We start from the raw sequence: 14,960 nt of genomic DNA, 5'->3' as shown, positions 1-14,960 counted from the left end.
TTGGTTTTTAAACTTTTAGTCTAAATACTTTATCATATTATACGAAGAATTGTTTAGTAAGAGAATTATTTGTAAAACTCCAAAAGAATATATAGTATTATACTTTTTCCTCAAATAAACGTGTCAATTTTTACTAAAAGTAAAATTTATTTAGGAACTAACATTACTTATCCTCATTTCCAGCAATCAGTTACTTCTTTTTCTCTACTTCAAAATTTTATGATAGGACGTAGTGAACGGTACATAATCCGCATCCCGATAATTGCGACCCCTAACCCTCTTGCGACCCTATAATCTCGAAAAATCGTAAACAATTTGGATACTGTAGCTTTCCTTTTGTCTAGAATCTAGATGCTTTTTGTGTATATGTATACCGTGACTCAGTCAAAAGTGAATTTAATTTATAAAACAAACCAAAAGATGATGATGTGGTCAGCACGCAAATGTTATCTAAGACTTGTAAATAACAATTGAATTATCAAAAAATCCATAGTTAAAAATATTGATATTTGTCAGCCATGTGACACAAAACTGTCAGGATTAGTCGAATCGACGATGATGTAGAATGCTTGTAAGTAAAACGTCTTCGTCTGTCTAATCCTATTACTGTCTTGGAATTTAATTTAATCGGAGACTGTTTTTCATTGAAATATATGTGTATTTGTGTAATTTAAAACATATCGCAGAATGAAAATTAACAAAAAAATTAAATTAGTAAAAACATGAAGTTTGTTTAAGTATTTACATGCGTGAGGTACTGGTCGGATTCTTAACAGAATTAAAAATAACACTTGTATTGGTTTTATAGTTACTAATCAATACTAATAAATCAATAATCTGAAATGGGTTTTAAATCTTGTCAAGAAGCCTAGTTGTTCACGCAACTATTCGTGTAAAATTCTAATAATTATACTGTAATTATTCAATGAAGCTGTATCTATCAGCCGTTTTACCGGTAGCCAAAAGTATTCGAATCTTCCCCTTCACGCTATGTCCGACCTGTCAGATCAATCTGGGTTTCCTCCTTCAGCATACGAATTAAACTATTTAACGGAAACTGGAATTATTCTTTATTGTATCAGTATCTGAGGCCACTAATCTGCTGTTTAAACACATGTAATGTGGTATCCACAAGGGCTATTTTCTTGACGTTAAAAAAGGCTTTTATGTCAGCATCTCTTACATTATTTCTGTCGTCTGCGGGAATTTTATTACATTATTCTTTTCCGATAATAGCCTTAAAGTTTTTATTTGAATCTTGTTTACCTTTTATTCAGAACAGATTTTTACGAAGGGAATAAATTGAAAATGCTTTATCGGGGATCACAAATGGGCAATGTTGAAGCTTATTTATAAACAGCAAAACACCAGGGCTACTCTGTGAAATAAATAAAGATTTGCAATAATTGGCTGAATTTAGCGCTGCGTGTAGTAAAAACTCAATTTCGATATTAAAATTGGTTAGAAAATGAATATATATGTAGTAAGCTCGCTTTGGATTATATAGGTATATTAAGTATAATTAGTAACACAGCCATTTTAGTAGCGGTCATGTCGAAATAACAGTACGAGTACAAAGCAAAGCCTATTAATTAAAACATAAAAGGAACTTGAGTGCGCTCGTATTTGAAACGCTTTAATTACAAAAGTCCGTCTCGTTTTCACTCTATAAATTCCATGTATGTATTTTAAAATCGGAGACAAAAGTTATGAAATATTATGTAGCGATTTGAATCTATTAAAATGTAATAAACAATCTCAGTGTCTATGCTTTTGGTTTATCACAGATAAAAATCGAACCAATCGAGTATAATGCGAGTGGCGTGTGTTCCCGCCTTGTTCTTAGTCTGTTTTTTACACGAGTAAGTACAGCTTGTCTTTTGAATTTTATGAATTAAAATCAAGACTCACGTGTAGGTAAATTATTCATACAAATATTTAACTATGATTTTAAAAAAATATGATTCTGTAGTATTTCTAATTATGTATCATATTTGCTAGCGAATTTTTAAATGTTAACGCATAACTTTTAATTATATAATCTTATTCAATATAAAATACAAATGATTTTTCATTGATGATTTTGATAAAAAGTATGTTTTAATTTGTAGATACGTTATCAGATAATAACTATATAAAACATCGATTTTTCACTACCAACTACTTAACAGATGGATCGACTTTAATGTGTAACATTTCAATAGGCTGTAGATAAAAAAAACATACCAAACACACAGTATAATCTATGCAAACTTAACAACCAACCAAAACTGTAAATAAATTTCTACCAAAAACATTTTTCTTCGTACTTCTTAATCGTTTCAAACGTTACTAATGATTTAAATACTTCGGATTGTTATAAATTCAGCAGAGTTATTTTTAATTTGATTTGTTTTCGTTGTTAACGTGACATTTAAGAATTTCAACTATTTTAATTGATGTCAGTTATATTTACTGTCCCAAGTCTGATGTTTTCTTAAGAATAAATAGTAGTAAAATTATTTAGTGTTTCATGGTTAGATATAAAATAATTAATGTATTAAGATATATATAGCAGCCTTGAATTTTGTATTTGTTTAATTATTTTCATTAACCGTGGAAGACCTAGGTTCGATCTAAACAATTAAGTTTCTGTATGCGTTTATTTGCTAAGAACATCAATGTAACTGCATTAAAAAATCAAGCTTGTATTAACTATCAACTGAGTGAAATTCTCCCGTATGTCAAAATCCAAGCCATTATTGACGTATGGAAGTCAGACTTAGCGTTGAGACCCTTCTCATAATCTTACAAAAAGTACGGCACAATTAGTTTTGGATCAACTAAAACAATGCAATTATCCAGAAACTTCAACCTTTAGTCAACAAGATCAAAATCCTTTACATCTTTTGATGCATAAATCCTATGTCGAGACTTCATTTGAAGATAAAAAGCTCATAAGTATGTTCATAGTTGTTTAAGTCCAGTATACATATATATATATTCCAGCAGACGCATTTCTGAATTTATTTCGATGATCAGGCATTTGCTTTTGTACTTTAAAACCCGAAACAGTTAACGTCTCGCCAGGACTAAACTATCAAGTCTAAATAAGAGATTTAGCCATGGCGGTCTCTCATAATAGGTACATTGCATATTGTATGATTTTTACTTACATAAAACTTGCCAATAAATCTAAAATAAAGTACAGTGAAGATTTCAAGAAAAATAAATATTTATCATGCATAAGGTCATAAACAAAATTGATATTTATTCGTTGTAAAGTATTGCTTACAGAACAATAATATGATGGATGTTGTTTTTAAAGAAATACCTAAGTTTCGACTATAAAACGGTACATTCTTTGGAGAGGATTTATATTACGTCACTAGCAGTTGCGTGGGGTTTCGCTTGACAGTTAAAGTAAGGGAATCCCTAAGCCTCTTGATTGCCGTAGTCAATGAAGTCAAGGCAGTCTAATAAAAAATAATAAAATATATAAATAAATAATATAATAAAAAATAAGCAGTAATTTATCGCTAAACAAACTTTGATGTAAACACTACATTTCGTAACATTTAAACCGTGTTATCGCCTACCTATATAATCCCACGGGATACACTTTTCACACGTACGAAGTTGGAAAAATTCTATAATAAAATTGGTAGTATGCCCAAAACTGAAGAAAGAAGTCACTTCAAGCATTACATGAGTAGAATCTATTTAACCACCTACTTGCTAATGATAAATAAAACATAAATTGTATTTAGCTTTAAACACGTTTTTTTTAAGTATCAATATACCTTCTAAAACAATATTGGATATCTACGAAGTTAGGAGTTCCATTTTCGAATTTCAACAGTGCAACAGAGACAAAAGCGAATAATTCTCTCCTTTTCTTGTCCTTTTAGACCAGTGCAGATAGCCTTTAAAATAAATAAAAAGTGAAAAAAATTACAGTAGGATGAAACCCATTAGAAAAGCAGGGGAATATGATCAAAATGAAAGGAAAAATAAATTACGGTCGATCTGAGGTCGGGAAGGGGAAGGGGGGGAGTTTTAAGGGTAAAAAACGGTTTATCTCGATTTCCGGCAAAACTACAAGTCCTATCGAAGAAAGTTAAATGGCAAAGTTGGAGGTAATAAAAAGATCTAAAACTTTTGTATTCACACATTTTTCACATAACCTCAAAATTTATGTGAAAATTTCAAAAAACCAAGTTTTTGGTTTTTTATTTTTATCTTTAACAAAAATTATTTTTTTTTAACGAAATTTGGTGAAAACTTACCTTTCTATGTCCCAAATACACAGTAATTTATTTGATTAAAAATATTTATTTGTTCACCTTATTTTGAATTAATATCGAAAAAACACCCTAATTTTCAATCGAAAATTCTGACGTCAAAATTTCAGCTTTTTTCAAAAAGTTGGTGTGCTTTCAGTTCGTTGAAATATCTACTTTCCTATGGTAAAAAAATATATATATACTACCATAGTAAATCTTCTCAGAAAACGCAAAAAATCGTACACAGTAACGCCCAGACCTGTCATCCCCTTCCCTACTTCTCTATGAATCTTCTTTAAATTATAATCAGATGGCTATTTATTACTATTTTAAGATAATTTATATATACCTGAGTGACTTAAAAAAAAAATTTTGCCTTTAGATGGGCTAAAATTTTCGTATTTCATAGAGAAGTAAGGAAGGGGATGACAGGTCTGGGCGTTACTGTATACGATTTTTTGAGTTTTCTGAGAAGATTTACTATGGTAATATATATATTTTTTTTTACCATAGGAAAGTAGAGATTTCAACGAACTGAAAGCACATCAACTTTTTGAAAAAAGCTGAAATTTTGACGTCAGAATTTTCGATTGAAAATTAGGGTGTTTTTTCGATATTAATTCAAAATAAGGTGAACAAATAAATATTTTTAATCAAATAAATTACAGTGTATTTGGGACATAGAAAGGTAAGTTTTCACCAAATTTCGTTAAAAAAAAATAATTTTTGTTAAAGATAAAAATAAAAAACCAAAAACTTGGTTTTTTGAAATTTTCACATAAATTTTGAGGTTATGTGAAAAATGTGTGAATACAAAAGTTTTAGATCTTTTTATTACCTCCAACTTTGCCATTTAACTTTCTTCGATAGGACTTGTAGTTTTGCCGGAAATCGAGATAAACCGTTTTTTACCCTTAAAACTCCCCCCCTACCCCTTCCCGACCTCAGATCGACCGTAATTTATTTTTCCTTTCATTTTGATCATATTCCTCAGCTTTTCTAATGGGTTTCATCCTACTGTAATTTTTTTAGGTTTCAAAAATTATCGGCACTGGTCTATTTCCTATGAGAGACGAAACGAAACTGAAATTACTTTTCGTCTAAACGGTTCAGTAAAACAGCGCTTAGTGCTGAAGTTCAAGGCCCTCCCGGATCAGATGACATCCATCATCCTGTGGACAGACAGCTAAAAGTTCCGTACAGAGCAGTATCTTGACCTATCAGGGCCCCCGCATTAGAATGTAGAAATTTTGGTCTGATGCCATATTATCAAAATACCAAGATGTAATGATATCTACATCTAATATATAAAATTCTCGTGTTACAATGTTCGTTCCCATACTCCTTCGAAAGGGCTCGACCGATTCTTATGGAAATTTTCATGCATATTCAGTAAGTCTGAGAATCGGACAACATCTATTTTTCATCCCCTTAAATATTAAGGGTGGTACTACACCAAAATTTTTAAGTTTGTTTTTGGACAAAACTTTTTGTTTATAATTTTTTATGATACAGCATACAAAAATACATACCACCCTTAATTGTCACCCCTCTACGATCAACCCCTATTTTTTATTATTGTAGATAGTTATTTTTATTGCACAAAAACAATGTTTTCTAGAAATAATATACATGGCAAAACGACGTTTTCCGGGTCAGCTAGTCATATTATAATATCTTAACAATGTTAAGTTTCTGTAATTTTTTTATACTCCTGGCCCAAATTTGGACTGAGTATTCAATTAACAATGACACCGATTGATAACTTCATAAATCGGTACCTATTACTTAATTTTAATTAAAAATAAAATATTTACAAATTTATATGCAAAAATAGCAATTGACATAGGGACGTATTTTTCTAATTTGTATCAAAATCCATCCCTGGTCCCGCATCTAGGGAAATTCACTGAGATTGATTCGAAATCGAGAATATTGTAACTTAAGAGATATACTCTAAATATAGCTGATTTTATACGTAAAACCGGGATAAATTATTACTAATAATTAAATTAATAAATAAATATTTTGCTTTACGAGAATTACTATATTTATAACGGCGGCAACTTTGCTTGTGTTCCCTTTGGAGTTAAGAGTCTTGGGCGTGGCTAATTATAAACGTAAGTTGGCGACCCCAGAGCTGGTGCTTTCCTCGCTCAACGAATAAGGATCGCAATACAGCGAGAAAATGCTGCCAGCATTTAAGAAATGACCAAACCTATTAAAATTGTTTATTTTTTATTTTATCCATTTTTAATTTTTAAAATAGGTAGGTTAAGAAAGACTTGTGTGTTGGAAATAAACAAATAATTTAATGTTTATATATAACTAAAGTAGGTAAGTAACTAAATAGGCTTACTTGTAAAGGTTTTTGAACGATGATGAAATTGATGCGAGTAAATTTTTACGATGCGCGCGCACACCGTCACAAAAAACCAACACCCTACACTTAGCTATAGTCAAAATTTTTTTGAATGCAACTATTGATGCTGTATTTGTACGATATTTAGACATTGTTCCACAAGAATATTTGTATCATTCTTTAGCTATCATAAGCCTCTTGTAACTCACATGTCTACTGAACTCCAACCAATGGTCGTGAATTAAATAGTAAATATCAAAATGTATTAGTTGCATGCTAAAATAAAAAATGTCCAAATATTTTTTTTTGATATTTAAATATATAATGGGTTATAGTAAAACTTACAATTTATTAAATACATTTTTTTCTATCGTTAGTGTACTTTCTTCTACAAACGTGGAATAAAACTTTTGAAAAGATTTTTATCTTGTTACGCCAAAGAAGTATTTTTTATTTAACGTTGATTAAAGTATTTTATTCAATTAAATTATTTTGATGAACGTTGTAACTAAAACTATTTTATGGTCATACTATTGCCAGGCCATTATGGCGATTAATTATTATTAATAAGCACAGAAGCGCCTATATTCCATGGTTCCAAGACGTCTTAGTCAAAGATCATGGTCTCAGTCATCAAATTGTTCTTGAAAATCGCGTAATTTTACCAATTTTTAATGACTTTTAAAAACTGATAGATCAATCGATGTTTGCGACTTATGTAATACTATTAAATGAATCACGCATGTAGTAGGATTCGTGCATAATATATTAAATTAATGTGGGATTAGTGGTATTAGTTTGCTAAATGATTGTAGTTATTCATGGCAACGGATTAATGTAACTAATTATACAACGTAGGCATAACAGACTGAATCAGTATGAGATATCTGATTACTTCAAGATAACCGGAATTATTTTTTACTAGCTACTGCTTGCGGCTTTACCAATAAATTAAAAAAAAACTGCCTTAAGTTATAAAAAGGTTAAGTTACTCGTAATTGTATTTATTATGTAAGAGGTACACACACCAATTTATTTCAATTAGCAGCAGTTGTAATTGTGTATACTTGTAATTGCAAATATAGACTAGACTAATAAAATAAATATTGCGGAAATTTCAAAACGATAAAAGAACAAATAATATTCACATTACTTTTTTGTCAGTTATGAAATCATTTACTATATTTTATTCTTAGTCCATGCATATGACGAGTATCGGTTGATAGAAATACGTTTATCGATCGTCAAAGCATCGGATATGAAGAAATCCCTTCAAGGATTTATTTCAACTAGTCCCAGACGTCACCGTAGTTGTTAGTTAATATTGAAAGTAAATAACGACATAACTGCGCAATATCCGGCGCAAAACCGTAGACTCTATTATTTTTCTTTTTTAAAAAGTTTTTTGTATATGGCCAAGTATTTTTTGGAGTTTACTCCTTAAGAAACGATTTGAGTTATAAGGCCCGGTACGGACATTTTATGAGGAGTAAAATCAAGTATAACACGAAAAGTTGAGGCGTTATGTGTAACACGAAAAGTTGAGGCGTTATGTAGACTTTTCTATTTTGAATTCACGTTTTGACAGCCACGTTACAACATTGTCAGTGTTGACAGGTGTAAACAATAAAAGTAGATTGTCTAGCATGGGCTTGTAGTCTAAGAGTTTTGTCAATAGTAATGGTCAGTGAAATTAAAACTAAAAATATTGTTAATTCTTATTCTTCTCTTTCTATAAAGGTAACTTTGGTCACAGAAAGAAAATCCTATTTGGGCATAGATGATGTAGGTACGTTTTATTACTACTACAAACATTTATATTATAAAACATATATTCTTACCACCTTTAGTATGAAAATATGGTCGACAGCCACAGAACATTATCGCCATTTTATCGTTCATAAGGAGTAAGATCCAATCGTGCGTCGTAGCTGACACACACACACATTTTTTTTTAAATTCTTAATTAAATCAATTCTTCTTCCGGCCAGGGTAAAACGTCGCCTAAGCGTTGATAATAAAACAGCTAACGCAAAGGGTGAACGGACGCAATCCACTATATTTTGTCTCTGTTTAAGGTTAATAAGGTTGTATATATGTGCAAACTTTTTCCACCAATACCGTATAGTAACTGGAAGGTGCCGAGATCCATTCGGCACATCAATCTTTTGAGACCATAAATCCCATTTACCCATGTAGAAAAGAGACGCAATGTTGGGCAATCTTAACACGAAGATATAGCAGGATGCCTATTTATGATTTTAAATTCGTAAATAAGACAATATTATTTGCAGTTACGACGTCTCGAATTTCATAATATTTCCTCAATATCAAATGATCTGTTAGTTCGTCTGTCAATAGCTCCCTACAGCTGATTGATCTTTGTTGGCAGTTTGCGTCCTCTGGTGATTTATTTTAGTTTGAAATAAGCCTAATGCGTTGGACAGAACTTTGAAGGTTGGAGAAAATAGTAGCTTTTGAAACTGTTGCGTAATGAACGAGTGTGTTTATATAGTGAGGGAACTTTTTTAATACAAAGTCGAGTTATACCTAGTTTCAAACAATTTCATATACTACGAACAAATCTTATAATTTCAGGTTAAATTTACTTATGTTTGACTTGAGGAAAGTTGTATAAAAAATTATATATAAAACATTAAAGTTATAATAATATACGAGCTAATTCTACATTTCTTCGTATAATGCGATATAGGTACGGGTAATATTACTCAATTTTAAATCGTGGAAATAACTATTAATCATGAGAAAACATGTCTAAAATCCTAAAATCGATGACATGTATCAGACACAGAAGCCTGATCACGTGTCTATAAATAAAAATGATCAAAGAAACCGATGAGGCCAAGTGCTATATAGGGGTAGGGCCACTGGATATTTATCATTTAAAATCTAATTGGTGTACAAACAAAAAGCTATTAATGCATCTACTGAAGTTGGTTTAAATAAATGATAGCGAAACAAACTAATATAAGCGTGGATACAAATGCAGTAAAGTGCATTTGCAAAATGCAATAACGTTTATCACGTGTTTGATTGCACTGAATAGAACAGGGCCGGACTGGACGCAAGGAGCCCCATAAAACCTTGAACATATCAACCTTATCTTTCCAGATTATTATGAGTTAAAATGTTCTTATTATTTGTTTAAACGCTACACGAATAAAGATTATGGGACCTTCTTTGTGAGGGAATCCGGTCGGTAGCCGTGCCGGTGTAAGGGCAATAGCGCACTAGCGGCCAGCGAGATGGATTATTATGAAATCGCCATGAATCACGCGCACCTGGCCTCACCTGGCCAGCGGCCCCATCGTGCCGCGGCGGCTAACGAGATTGAAGCGACGTATCTGCGGCCCGTGGTTGGTCGCTGGCTGTTGCGGCCACTGAGATCAAAATTTCCTGTAGATAAACACCAGTGTGCGCGCACTAGCCGTGGCCCGTGGCGGCCGTGACGTATTTTCTTAACAGTTCTTCAAACGAAGACTTGCTCATCCACAAATAATTAAAGAACTTGTCATGATATTGCTCAAGGTTGTAGAAATATGTATGAAATAATCCCTTTCGGTTTTGGCCGCGGTGCTTGGCCGCGAACCTTGCTGCCCATAGTGCGCTATTGCCCTAAGAGTGCAATAGCACATTCAGTTAAACAAAAATCTTGATGATAATTACACAATAATATATTGAATAATTTTGTTTTAATCTAATCTTATGAACTATTTAAGTAAAGGCAAATATTATTACGTAAAGAACGTACACAGTGTAAGAATCGAAGCTGATTAATAATGTTATTGTTATTTAAAGAAATATTAAATAAATAATATATCTCTTTGGTAATTAAAGCCTGAACCTCCGGTTGGAAACAGTGATATTTAAACAATGGTTGTTATTGAAATAAATGCTTCGTCAATTAACCCATGGGAAGCGGTTACTAAAACACAAGACAAAAATACACATAATTGTGAGGCCCCAATACATAGTCCGTCCTCAACAGCTCAAACGGAGCTAGAAACACGAATAGAACAGACGCTAGGACTGCTCTGATGAACCAACAACAGTTTGTTGCATCGATAAACAGTGCATTTCAATACAAGGTTACTATACTTTGTCTTTATCAAAGCTAAACATCTTTGGTGTAACAAATAACTCTTGGAATATTGAACATGATTTTGTTGAGCAGTTGGTGACTTATTTGTCAGTTCGTGCCCTTGCCATAGGCTTCATTTGGTGAATTTAAACACGATCATGGCCATCTGGACTTGTCCTGTGCACCAATGGACTTTTTTTTCTATGTGCGCACATAACACTCGCTCGAACGGTGAAGGAAAACAACGCTAGGCTTGCCTTAGACCCAAAAAGTCGAGGGCGTGCGTCAGGCACATAATGCTGATCACCTAACTTGCCTATTAGATTAACAAATGATGATGAAACAGATCATGAAGCAAAACATCATGATATGAGAAAACCGGCATGTCTTAACGCCAAAAAAATTACGTGTGTCAGGCATAAAAGGCTGATCACCAGCTTACCTATTACAAAAAACGATCACGAAACAGATCCCGAATTCTGAGGCCCAGACCTAAAAAGGTTGTAGCGCCATTGATATTTTTTAACAACTTCGTAAGAAACGAATTCTCAATCGGCTGTAAAACCAAAGATGACAAAGACCGTGTTTGTATTTACCAAATGAAGCCTATGTGTGATTATTTAATCAAGCGGGCTGTGGAATCTGGAATCGTTTTCTTTATATCTCTAAGGACATAAAACCTATTCTCTTTGATTACAACACAGTTGTTTACAAGAAATTCTGAGCTGGATTAGGCTAATCCTCAAAACACCGTCACACCATCGCCAACTGTTTTGAAATGCCTATCAAATATTATATGGCATCTATTATTCTATTTTCAAATACAAACATTTCCATTTGTTACGACACTTTGGTATAGCATGAGACAACAGGCTTACCCAGTAACTTTGAGATTGAATATTGAATTGTCATACTACGTTATTTTACGTTTGCGATGAAAAGAAAGGAGCTACAATAATTAGGCTGGGGCTTCAGATTTCTGTATCTGTTTCGTTATCGTTTTTTCTAATAGATCAGGCCTTTTGTGCCTAACACACGTAAATTTTTGGCGTTAAGTCATGCCGGTTTCCTCACGATGTATTACTCCACCGTACGAGAGATAAATGCGCACGTAGACAGAAATTCCCACCGTACACAGCCGGGGTTCGAACCTACTCTGAACAACAGCTCCATTTTGCAAAATAGTAAAAGTAAGCTATAGGTATAAAAATAATTAACAAATAAGAACGTTGATCAACAAGTATCTTAAAATTAATTTGTGTATTTAAGGAGAAGTGATAATGAAATATTTGTATGTGGCTCTTTCTCCAATGAATAACGACGTAGAGGAGTAAAAATTATAAACCTGGTAAAAGTCATCACGCATTCACACAGTTAGCTTTAGTGTTTTTTTATTTCTATTTGAAAATAAAAGAATATCACTTGAAAACATTCAAGACTAAAAAAGGTTTTATACATATCTCTTACCATAGATATCTACCTACAAATGATTTTTAAATTTGGAACAAGTATAAAACGTGACCTGCACATTCTCACTTGGTATAGGCAGAAGGCAGGATTCGGTGGAATACAAAGAAAATGAGTTTCAAATATATATAGTTTGACATATCAAAAACCGATTACAGAAGATTTACTTCCGATGACATTTTCTGCACATTAATAATTTAGGCATATCTATTAAACCCATCGCGACAAATTTATGATGCCGCCCTAGTAATTCATTTAGCCGGCCATTCATCGTGTTCTGGTATATTATTAGCATTGCATTTGAAACTACAATACACTAATTTGTTACTTCTGACTTTGAAAACGTTTAAATGGCTTAAAATATTTTTTTATGTTGTATTTTGATAGAGTTTTGTATATTTTTTAGACAAACGGGTAGTATCCTCATTCGATGTTAAATGATGAATATCTTTCTTGCTAATAATAGTTAAAACACTACGTTAAAACAGTGCGCTGAGCCGTATGTGGGATAATGGTATGAGAGGTGAAGAAATCGGTGATTTAGAGAATAAGGATTCCAAAGACTGCGGAAATTTCGCATGGCAATAACTGTGTACATAACATCGAGACAAGTCAGTATTAGTACTATGTAGGGGAGTTATCATTCCGCCGACAGCTGTCGCATTATATTGAAAGCACGCACAGACGCAGGCGCATGGCTCATTGCGTCTGATATTCGCACGCGCGGCCAAGTCCCACCTGCTGTTCTCAATATGTCTTTGATCTGTCGTACTATTAATATAACGCCATTAAATAGATTGTGTGTATTACTTGCAATATCAGGACATAACGTCTCCCAGTAATAGAAAGTTAGAAATGTAATTAGACTTAGTGACTTGGAGGCGCTTATAGTATAGAAGGTATTGTAGTTATTTTTAAAATATTCCGTTTAATCAATTCATTGAATTAGTTATAAATGCTATCACAATACATAGAGCACACAAAACAACAAACAATCACAGGGTAAGACTAAACCTATACAGGTACCTATAAAAATAATATGAAAAATGGCAATGGGTTTCATGCGAATTGTATTAAACAATTTATAATTTGTCTCGGAATTTTCATGTTTAAATTTAATAGAAAAACACAAAGTTAGTTGACAATACGAAAATAACATGAATATCAAAAATGCAGTTAACTAATGTAAAAGTTACAACAATGATTTTTCCTACACAATTAACATAAAAACACATTAAATATTTTGAATGCTAGCAGATATAAGTAATACATAAAATCCATAAAACTATTTAAATTTAAAAAGCTTTGTAATATTCGGAACTTTAAATGTATTTCTACGTTTTTAGATAGTTTCTCTGACACTATTGTGACGTCAAGATTACCTTATGACCTCGGATACAGATACATACTTTATTTAAAAAGGGACAGAAGTAGCGGAAAAGTCAGTAGTAAAATTAAAAGTATTTTATAGAATCTGAACATAAATTTCTATACAAACTTATGTTTAATGCTGAGTCAAATTGTTATAAATTATTGGAATCATCTGAATACTATCACTTCATAATTGTTAATTCCCAAAAGCACTTTTCCTCAATTCGTCGGTCAGTTGGTCACGAGAAGCGAGCAAGGTCACCTATTTGTGAATGATTGTGGTGAATCACTACGAAGTATTGTATTATCGCCTTTATTATATGGTTGGTATTATTTGCAAGGTAAAACTCTAACCAAATCACTCACTGTTTTACCCAAATGTGATGTAAAATCCGTAGGGACTAGGTTAGTCGAATTGCACTCGCATAATATGGTACTATTTTGTCTCTTTTTCTCAAAGCATTTTACGCTGTAATAAAAAGAGATTTGTACTATAAAATGGTACAATTAGGCTAATTTAGTTTTAACGAATATGGGTATACGGTAAAACAAAAGGTACAAAACATAAATACCTAGATTTTTATTTCGTCCTTTACGTTACGTTTAAGGTAAACTATACAATGCTACGTATTGATACATGTGTAATTTTGTTAATACAGTCAAAACCGGTTATAACGACATTGAAGGGACCGTGTAGTTGCCGACGTTATATCCGATAGTCGTTATAAGCAATGTCATATACACAAGTACAGTACATATGTATGTACATAGTTATCGATCTAGAATAGGTAGGTATGGGTTATAATATGGTATGTTACTATTATAAAATGTAAACGAGGCAAAAAAGAAACAAAAACATTTATTACGAAATAATTAGGTACAAAAGTAATCAGTCATTTTGGTCTGTTTTTTTTTTAACCCAGTCTCAAATATTTTTTGCATTTTACGTTTCATACTCCTCAAGGTATGAGTATCAACAGTATCAAACTGTTCGTTAAAGGCAACAAAATTTTTTTAAGAACCTCGGAAATCGTTGTTGGGTGAAACTGTTCGTTGGGAGAAAGTTCGTAGGTAATAATATGCCTAAATATTCATTCAATGCTTATTTAAAATCGTTTGTATTGTTTTGTTTTGCTGAGACAAGAAGCGGTTGGTCGTTATAGCCGATGAATATAGATCATTTTCGTCAAAATTTCGTCGTTGTAAGCGATATGTCGCTGTATCCGATGTTGTTATAAGCGGTTTGTTTACTGAATAGTTTCATAGGGATTCGGACGGGACCATACAATCTGGTTGTAATAACCGATAGGTCGTTGTAAACGATGTCGTTATAAACGGTTTTGACTGTACTTGTAAATTGATGATTAATAATTGCGTGAGCTCATAATACAGC

Source organism: Pieris napi, chromosome 12 (genome assembly GCF_905475465.1).
Source record: "Pieris napi chromosome 12, ilPieNapi1.2, whole genome shotgun sequence".
Classification (NCBI taxonomy): Eukaryota; Metazoa; Arthropoda; class Insecta; order Lepidoptera; family Pieridae; genus Pieris; species Pieris napi.
The sequence above is the reverse complement of the archived record's forward strand: the minus strand, read 5'-3'. Positions refer to the sequence as shown.